Source organism: Diabrotica virgifera, chromosome 5 (genome assembly GCF_917563875.1).
Source record: "Diabrotica virgifera virgifera chromosome 5, PGI_DIABVI_V3a".
Classification (NCBI taxonomy): Eukaryota; Metazoa; Arthropoda; class Insecta; order Coleoptera; family Chrysomelidae; genus Diabrotica; species Diabrotica virgifera.
The window spans coordinates 129635816-129645855 of NC_065447.1; the positions used below are offsets into that span (position 1 = coordinate 129635816).

The 10040-nt window shown below is 30.8% G+C and overlaps 1 long non-coding RNA gene across 1 annotated transcript; it reads right to left on the reverse strand.

The window, feature by feature from the left end:
- Positions 1-8149: 8149 nt before the first annotated feature.
- Positions 8150-9719, reverse strand: LOC126884412 (uncharacterized). Its single transcript, XR_007698018.1, has 3 exons — positions 9482-9719; positions 9011-9330; positions 8150-8689 (listed from the first exon to the last, which is right to left on the reverse strand). It is a non-coding gene; the product is annotated as an uncharacterized LOC126884412 (long non-coding RNA).
- Between the last annotated feature and the right edge of the window lie 321 nt (positions 9720-10040).

Consider the following 10040-nt stretch of genomic DNA (forward strand, 5'->3'; position numbering starts at 1 on the left):
GTCTGAAACCATTAGCGAATAGTGGACCAGCGCGAGTAGAGGGGATAGCACTCGTAACTGTATTATGTTCTCTCACTGACCAACTGTTTGCTGACTAGTTCGACTGTTTGCTAGAACAAACCTATTATTCAAACAAAATGTCCTCTACGTCAGACTGATCAGAATTTTAAAAATGTGTCATATCAATCAAGTCAAAAAATTTCAAAAATTGTTCCTGTAACCATTTTTAGTGGAAATAATAACAGTACTTATATTGGATCAGAGAGCCACCCAATTCATTGTTAAAGTATGATAAACTAAAAGTTAAACAATTAGGCATGCACTTCATATTATATTTAATGAAATATAACCCACTGGTACTCGTACAAACTTGACGGCAAGCAAATTCAACAAATTTTTCCTCATTTATTAGTTTTTCACTACCGTTAAGTTTGGAAACAAGCGCTGTTGCCAAATAAAAACATATACAGTCGAAAAAATGAAAGAATACCCATGAACGATCACATCAATCACATATTTTGTATTTGCTGTTTTTTTTTTTCATAAATAATAAATGAGAGAGATAGATGAATAATATTATGTGATTGATGTGATCGTTCATGGGTATTCTTTCATTTTTTCGACGGTATGTATTTACCACAGCAACTACAGGTGACACTGTTTCTCTTTGTCTTTAAGAATGTGAAACAAAGATAACGACAGTGGGAAAAATAAAGAATACCCATGAACTATCACATTGATCACTTATTTTGTGTTTCCTATCTTTTTCTATAACAAACGTTTATTATTTATAGAAAAAGACAACAAACATAAATTAAGTGATTGATGTGATCGTTCATGGGTATTCTTTCATTTTTCCAACTGTATCTGTAATATACGCTGAGCTCGTAGGTAGAGGGGATAATTAAAAAATCGCGAGAGCCAGTAGTGACAAGTCTGTAAACCTTTACTGGAAATTTGACATAAATGTCAAAGTGAATAATTTAAAATTGAAATTAAAAACATTAATTAGAAAAAATATTAGTTGGTCAAAGCTGTGGTATATATTTTTATCTTAAGTATACTTACGGTTTAAATACTGAATTAAGTTTTTTTAATATTTTGTAATATCTAATTATAATTAGATATAAATCATCTAAGCGCCATCTACACGATAATTGTGAATGTATCTGAAGTAAGAAATTAATATTTCATTAAGAGAACGTTAAAACAGTTAGCAAAATTTTTAAAAAATCAATTACAATTTAATTACTTTTTTGCGTTTTAAATATTAAGCGATAACAATTAAATAATAAATTTAAAAATTACTGGTGAAAGTTGAATTAGTAATCCGCTAGGAGCGACACCAGCGAAGCTCAGAGCGTATAAGTGGGTGCGTTTGGACGACCATAGTGGCTGACTGTCAGCAGAAATCGGCTGAGTGGTTGTATCCAGCTGTGATAGGGAAAGCTTAGTAAATCTCTCAGAGGCTGACTTCCAGCGGTGACGTCTGACAGCTACTGCTGGCTCAGCTGTCCAGCCGCTGTGGTCATCCGAACGCACCCAGTGTCAGTCATGTTTTCCTATAGTATAGAAGGCTTAGATAGAAGGTTATGTAAGATTTTTGTTTGTTTATTTTTTCTTCTTCTTTTGTGGCCTTTGGAAGCTGTGCCCATTTAGCCAGCAACATTTCTTAAAATTAATGCCTAACTAAACCTACCATACAAGAAAACCATTACGAACCTAAACGACCAATCAAGGATACGGAAGGGAAAGTAAAGTTATTTAAAAAATAAACTGTTGTTAAAATGTAAACTAAATAAATAAAATATAAATTGAAAACAATAATTTGACATTATAAATGTAACCTCCAATATTATGACAGACGTCAGTTACCATGACATCATATATTATACTCGTCACTAATTCTAGCCAATGAAATGCTTGCTGTAAGAGGAATGGCATATCAAAAAAATCTGACTATTCTCTATATATTTTTTCAGATTTAGAATATGGCAACAAGGGGAAAGTTATGTGCATTCCTCATTGTTTGACTTTTCCTATATCTTAAGTATCAGGTCATCATACAATACAAATACTTCCTGCAATAATTGGAAGTAATGCAGAACAAGAATTGAATTTGGAATCGCCGAGAAAAAGGATTGGTGTACAAAATAAGAAAGTATATTATAAAGGACAACAAACATCTTCCATAAGCGATCAAAATTGTATAACTGAAATTCAGGAAATTCTCCACCTGCTCCACCTTTAGGTATAAAAAATATTTTGACATTTTTTTTTATTTAATACACAATTTAATTTACCATCTGATCTTGAAGCTATAAGTAAATGGTGTGAATGTTGAACACATGAGGGAGAAGCTGCCATGTGGCAACTCTCCTGTATAATATATTTTATATTAGTTCACATAAATAGTTAATTTATTAAGTCTGTTGGCCATGGTTTCTTCAGTCACCTTTCAAATCCAGGAGAGGTATTTAGCAGTCTTGATTCGTTACTTGGATGATCTGTTGTCCATCAAGGAAGTTTCTTGTGATTATTCTAATTTCTTCCTCTACCAAGGATCTGGCAGAGTCATCTTGTATAGGGTTTTGTTCAAGTGTAAACACTTTTTTGCGCCAGTCCAGAGCTGTCTGCCAGCGCTGCCTTGAATAGAAAGGTGGTCTATTTTTCATGCCACTGGCATTCCAGTGAGACTGGCACCAGTTTCTGGATACATGTAAATGTTACTTTATTTTATGTAAATATTATTTTTATTCTAGAATCAAAGGGAGACTCTTTTAACAGATAAATGACGCTATCATTCTTTTTGTTCTAGAAAAACTGTAAATAGTATTTAAGGCAACGATTGTGAATGAGTGAGAAGTCTAATAAAGCCACGACGAGACACTGTATTAGAGCGTACGATTTGGAGGTATTTTTGATTAGATAAATTTTGTAAAGTACAATATAAGTTAGATTTGATAATGATATTTCCTAATAAATTAAATACTATTAAGTGTTTATTGTTCTTGTAAGTTAGTGTGGTAAATAAATAATATGAAGTAAGTCTGTGTATTTAAATTAATATAAGTGTTCTTATTTAAAAATAAATAAAGTCAATTCAAAATAAATATTAATGCCTAAAAATCAAATTAGTAAAATCGCTCACATGTCACTAGCAAAGAAACTTGTCAGCTTTTTGTTTCCGGTTGATTTGGACAGGTTAAGAATTTAAAGTGGTAACACTACATGTTAAATCAATCATTTTAAATTGTTTACAGTTTTACTTACAGTAGGAGATGTAACATACTTTTGTTTACCAGTATGCAAAAATTAAAAAATCTCTCATAGATATTGATTCACCACTCAAGAACTAACAAATTGTGAAGAGCACAAATATGCCTGTACTTCGTTATCTGTCCAGGGCCGATATCAATTGATTGTCACAATATTGTATAGGTATAGAATAATTCATTTTATTACAATTAACAGTTTTTAGGTTTCCATATTTCTAAAGGAAAAACGGACCCTTATAGGCTCGCTATATACTTATACTATGGCCAAAAAGCGGTAGTGAGAATAGAAGACATAACATCAGAAGAAATAGAAATGAAAAAAAAGGTGTTCGACAAGGGTGTATACTTTCACCAATATTATTTAATATATAGGTACTCAGAAGACATATTAAGTAAGACAATGGATGAAATAAACATAGGCATTAGAATTAATGGCATGATCATAAATAACCTGAGATACGCTGATGATACAGTTCTTTTAGCTGAATCACATGAAAACCTACAGATACTGCTTACGTAATAAAGTGACCACAGTAAGTGGAGAATATGGACTATCGCTTAACATAAGTTTTATTCCAGCAATGTTCCATTAATTTTATCTGTCTCTTCCACATTAACCAAGAAGAGGTGTTGAAATTTCTGATACATTTCCAGTGGATACATTACCAGCTATTCGTGATGAATAATGAGTAATACAGACTTAAAAATTCATACAGACCTAGCAGTCATTACTTAGCTTTTGATTAAAATTGACAAATCTAAACGCACAAGTGGTCTATTACTTTTCTGTCCAAAAAACGTTTATATGTTTTTTGTCATTTTGAATTAAACACCTATAAGTTCGTTTATGGTTTATGTTTCTAGCTTGATTCTATTTTTGAAGTTATTAGGTGCGATTGGGAAAAATATTGTGAGTTTTTTATAAAACTAACAGTATGCACTATTGTGCACACAGACAATATAAAGTTAGTTGCTAAATCTTTCAAGTTACGTATTGGTGGAAATAAAGTGTGAACAAAATATACTGGTGTTTTTAGTAAATATATGTTTTATAATTTTTTAATTTGTGCTATTCTTTTAATGAAATCTTTTGGAAAGTAGTAAGTATTAAAATTTAATTTAATATTTAAATAAATTACAAATAAACTGTTTGTTTTGAATCTATTTATTTCCTTGAAATAGTTGAAATCATATATACAGTAGACGCTCTCTTAACCGACCATGACGGGAGCTGCCCATAGGTCGGATAATCAAGAAGTTGGTTAAACCGAAAATCTTTAAAACCACCCTCAGAAAGACATTACATATGTAACTCTATTAAAAATATATATATATTTTATGATCTATAAACAAAAAAGTAGTATGTACATATAGTCCGTCCACTATAACTTTTCCTATGGGTCACGATTCATTTTCAAACAAATTAAGTCAAAATATAAAGTGAAACGAATGTCGATGTGTATATACATATGTAATTAACAATATCACTCACAAGACAAATTATGAAACTTGAACGACCTCTAATCTAAAAATAGTATCATCCAAAAAGGTGTAGGGTCGGTCGGTTAAAGGGAGGTCGGTTAAGAGGGCGTCTACTGTAAGTATAACTTACATACATAAAAGTACACACACTATTTTTTAATCCATGTTTAAACACTGGTTATGTCACTAGTATTAAAAGAGGCACCTAAACACATTTTGCAAATTATCACAAAAACTAATCTTGTAAGTAACAGACCAGTTTAGCCCCAGCATCCTCATCTGATCTTCCCCCTTTTCTAGCAACAGTTTATGCCTGGGAGAATCCACCTGCAGAATAACTGATAAATGCTTATACTTTTCATTAACAATAACCATACTAACTCCTTCCACGCTATGTATTCTGCTTTACTATTTTGACCAGCTTCTTATCTTATTCCCAGTATCTTCCACACATCGGAACCTAAATGACTTCAACTCATACTCTCACCTTTTCTATAGAATTATCACAATACCGTTTTAGCTTTTTAAGAAGCAAATGATATTTTTACACAATCATTGTGAAACCAATTATTGCAAGCTCCACTGCAGCCCATCCATAATGAGACCAGAATTTTGTTTACAATGATTTGGTTCAGATTAATTTAGTTTCTGTTATGAATTAACGTCTTTTTTCTCCGAATCAACATTGCACTATCTATAGGCACTTCAGACTTTCTCAAAAACAAGCAGTTCTAATAAGATAACATAACATTTAATTTAATCAAAATATAATTTTGCATTTTTTGCAATGTTTCTATATAACCTCAATCTTCTTTTTACAACTGACAGTTATGTAAAATTTATATTTTTGTGTGCGACTAGGGCAAGCAGTGATCACTGAGGGCGGCCATATTTTGCTCTGGTTTCCGGGCTTTGCTACACTCTCCCTGTGGGCCTGGATTCCGTGCACTGTAGATATCTACACGTCGCTTTCTATCGATGTCAATTTTCGTAAAAATATTTGAATTTTTAGCTTTAATTGAATTATTTTCTAGTTTTACTAGGTTATACTCTAATTGATGTTGAAGTGACACTTAGTAAAACAAGAAAATATTTGAATTAAAACTAAAAATTAAAATATATTGACATCGTGCCGATCGCTTTCTATTAATGTCAATATATTTGAATTTTTAGTTTTAATTCAAATATTTTCTTGTTTTACTAAGTGTCACTTCAGCATCAACTAGAGTATAACCTAGCAAAACTAGAAAATAATTCAATTAAAGCTAGAAATTCAAATATTTTTACGAAAATTGACATCGATAGAAAGCGAGGTGTAGATATCTACAGTGCACGGAATCCGGGCCCTCTGATTCTATTCATTTCGACAGTCGCAATTTCATTTCGACACCGCCATGACAGCAACTGGGGATATTAACCTTATCATGTTGAGACTGCTCAGAATTTGGGTTGGCGCTTCGGTTTCTTGGATTTTGGGGAGAGATTAAATGTCCAGCAAACGACGGCACTGTTGCCAGATTTACTTTTTTCCTTTTAGCGGGAATTTTAAAATTAGCCTAATGCCACTTTGGTTCTGTTGGAAGTTGGAAGAGAGTTCTTTATTCTCAAATATTAATATAACTATAACCTTACTTTTACAAGTGATTAGGATTATTTTATTTTTTATTTACATGTAAATATTGAATCAAATATTATGTACTGTGTCATAATAATTTAAAACTCGTGGTGCAGTCTTTTGAAAAAAAAATGAAGCTCAAGAAATATACTTATATTATGTACTTGTTTACAGTACAAATTATTTTTTAATGGCAATAGAGATTTACGATTTCAAAAGTGAAAATGTGTTGGGATAGTATAGATGGACACTTTTTTATTTTAGTATTAAGTGGATATAATTTTCAGAATATTAATAAAATATGTACTAGTATTAATTTGTATTAGTTTTAATATTAATTCTCATCATGTATCTGGCTAAATAGCTAAGCGCTAAAGCCACAAAATAAAAAAAAATTGAAAAAAAACATTCTTAGTGGCGCAGCACCTTTACTTTACCTGGGGGCGAGGCTGGGTTAGTTATTAATTAGTTAATAACTAACTAATTAATTATTAATTAGTGAGTTATTAATTCTATTTCTTATTGCGGGCATTTTGTGACGTCCTAGGAAGTTATATAAATGACGTCTTTAGGCTGTGAAATTTTAACCATAGAAAGACATCTTTGTGGCATCATATTCAATTGGCGTCTGCATTACATCAGGATATTTGCTGGGTGTACACAACTAAACAACACTTTTTTGATTAAAAGATTTATTTCAAAATAAACAATTAAAATTAGATAATATTAACAAATATGATTTGCTACCTACAAATGTGTTAGTGCTAAAAATACATAAATCATGACATTACATATGTAACACATTAACCACCCAATTGAAAATGTTTGTTTTGGTCTTCAGGCTCCATAATATAAATATAATTATTATGGATACATAAGGTAATATATGAAATATATATTTTAGCATAGCCCCCCCTTCGGTAACAAGCTTTAAAATTTTCGGTGACCATGACGTATGGGTAGCGTCACGAAGGTTTTACCAAAGTTACTGATGACGCATAAGTTGTGTCAGTAGTACTGTGTAACTAAATAAATGATATAAGTATGTGGTACGAGCCAAGTGGCGTTTGTTCAAGATGGTCACTGAATGTGTTAATCTGGTCATGCACAGAGAGCTATACTATAATATATTATTGTTATATCTCATATCGCTCACTGTAGTAATAAGTGAGCCTGCATACACGGAATAATATATATTATGATATATATAACGATATGAGATATAATATAATATATTATATAGACATTTTATGATATTGGTATTAATTCCACAACCTTTCCTATAACAATAGATTGTTGGATGTTATTGCAGTAGTTCTACTGGAAATACTTACTAAAATTGTATGTACCTGCATCACTTAGAATTCTACCCAAAAAGCTATTGATACTCTCTAAAACATCATTAATACATCTGTATACATAAGATTTTTTTCAGAATCAGATATTTTATTAAGATTTACTTGACATGCCCTATCTATGTGCCAGGCACTTAAAACAGTCTATTAGGAACAGAACCCGTTACATTTGAGCAGCCATTGTAAAAGGTGTCAGTTATGTCTGATATGAAAACACTCAACTGTACATATAATTGCTTGTTCACAATGGACGTAACCATAAGATGAACGTAAACCGTTATAATTTCGTAAATCGTAATTTGTACATAATTTTATGCAGCGTTCACAATAGACTTAAATTTTACGTAAAGACAGGCTGTCTTTACGTAAAATTTAAGTCTATTGTGAACGCTGCATAAAATTATGTACAAATTACGGTTTACGAAATTATAACGGTTTACGTTCATCTTATGGTTACGTCCATTGTGAACAAGCGCTAACACCATCACAAACATGTATTTAAAAAAAACTTTGTAAATAAAAGTAGGTATCTTTTCTATTTGAAAATAAGAAAGCATTACGAAATCCATTCCTAAATGCATTTTTTACTAATACTGTCGTACGTTCAAAGTCATAAGAAATGAGTTCATGAGTTCCATCTATTGCGATAAAAGATTTACCAAACTTAATTAACATTTCATTTTGGCACAGCATTCATGAAAATAAGACAAAAATCATAAATGTTAAATTCAGGATGAATATCCATTAGTATGCCCTGTTGTTTGTAAAATAATATTGGACATGACGTAGTCTGTAAGCATTCGACCCAAAAATGAACACTGGTTGCGTCATGTTTGTACCTATATCCATCTTTCAAATCAATGCCACAAGGGTGTTTAATGTCTGTGATATCTTTTCTTGTAAGTAAATCAATTATTTTTAATTCACCTCCTATGCTATCCTGAATAGTCTGAAGTGCACTAAAAAAGTAAAATATAGGTATATTAGGAGAATCAAAAACACTATGATAGTTTAAAATTGTAAACTGTAAATATTCATGATTAATATTTAAAAAGTGGTTTAGTGGTAACAATTTTGTTTTAAAACATATTGTATATTAACTATTTAGATCGGAAATAAGCCACAATTAAATTGAAAAAATAATTTTATTAACGTTTCGATGCCCAAATCGGGTGCTGTTGTCAAAATACAAAATATATTAATTAATTGTAAAAATGCCACAAGGAAATAGCTTCAGAACAACATATTTTATATGTGTAAATATTTAATATTTTACTTACATTTTTGAAAAAACTCTCAAAATAAACTTTGAAGAGATATTTATCTGATTTTGGTATATGTAAGTAATCTATATCATCCTCATCTCATAATGTGTTTTAAAATATGTTACTCCACAACAATCAGTTTCATTGTTTTTAGATACTATTATTCTTCGACTAGTACAGGAAATAAACATTTTGCAGGATCCTTGGGATTTTAAAGCTCTTTCTCGATCTTGTTTTGTAGAATAATTTTTTGAGGATCGCATACATTCATAATAAGATGTTTCATGTTCTTGTAAGTACTCTTGTATTCTTCCTGTGCCTCCACACAGTAAAATCTACAAAAACAACATAACAGGTGATTACATGGGCAGTTATACTACTTATAGCTTACTTTGTATATACTCTATTATCTAGTATTAGCAAATACTCAACATCAACCCTAATACTTAAAAAATAAATAATAATGTGGAAGTTACAGGTACCTACCTAAAAGTTTTTGATTTGCAATTTTATCAACTGGAAAAGACTGTAACATAATGAGTTTTAAATTATGAAACAGTACAATATTATTTGTTTCAATATTTACATGTAAATAAAATACATAATAATCCTAACCAATTGTAAAAGTAAGGTTAAGATTTTTGAGTTGAGAAAACAGAACTGTCAAATTTAAAACCAAATTTTAAAATTCCCGCTAAAAGAAATCTGGCAACAGTGCCGTCGTTTGCTGGACATTTAATCTCTCCCCTGGATTTTGTTGATAGTCTGGGAAAATTATCGAAATAATAGTACCATTTTTGGGAAACATTATTTACCAGCTATTTTATTGCTAAAATCGAATCTTAAGATTGCATATATTAGTAATATGGGGTATGACAAGTCCGCAGAAAGTGTGTTATTTTATTTATAAACAAATTAGCACTCCTAAATCTTCTTTTTTTTTTTTCAATTAGTGGTCTGTAACTCCTATAATTTTTCCTTTGAGCCAAAAACACTCAAATAAAAATTCACCGTAATTTAGTTCTGCACAAAGTTATTTTTTTTT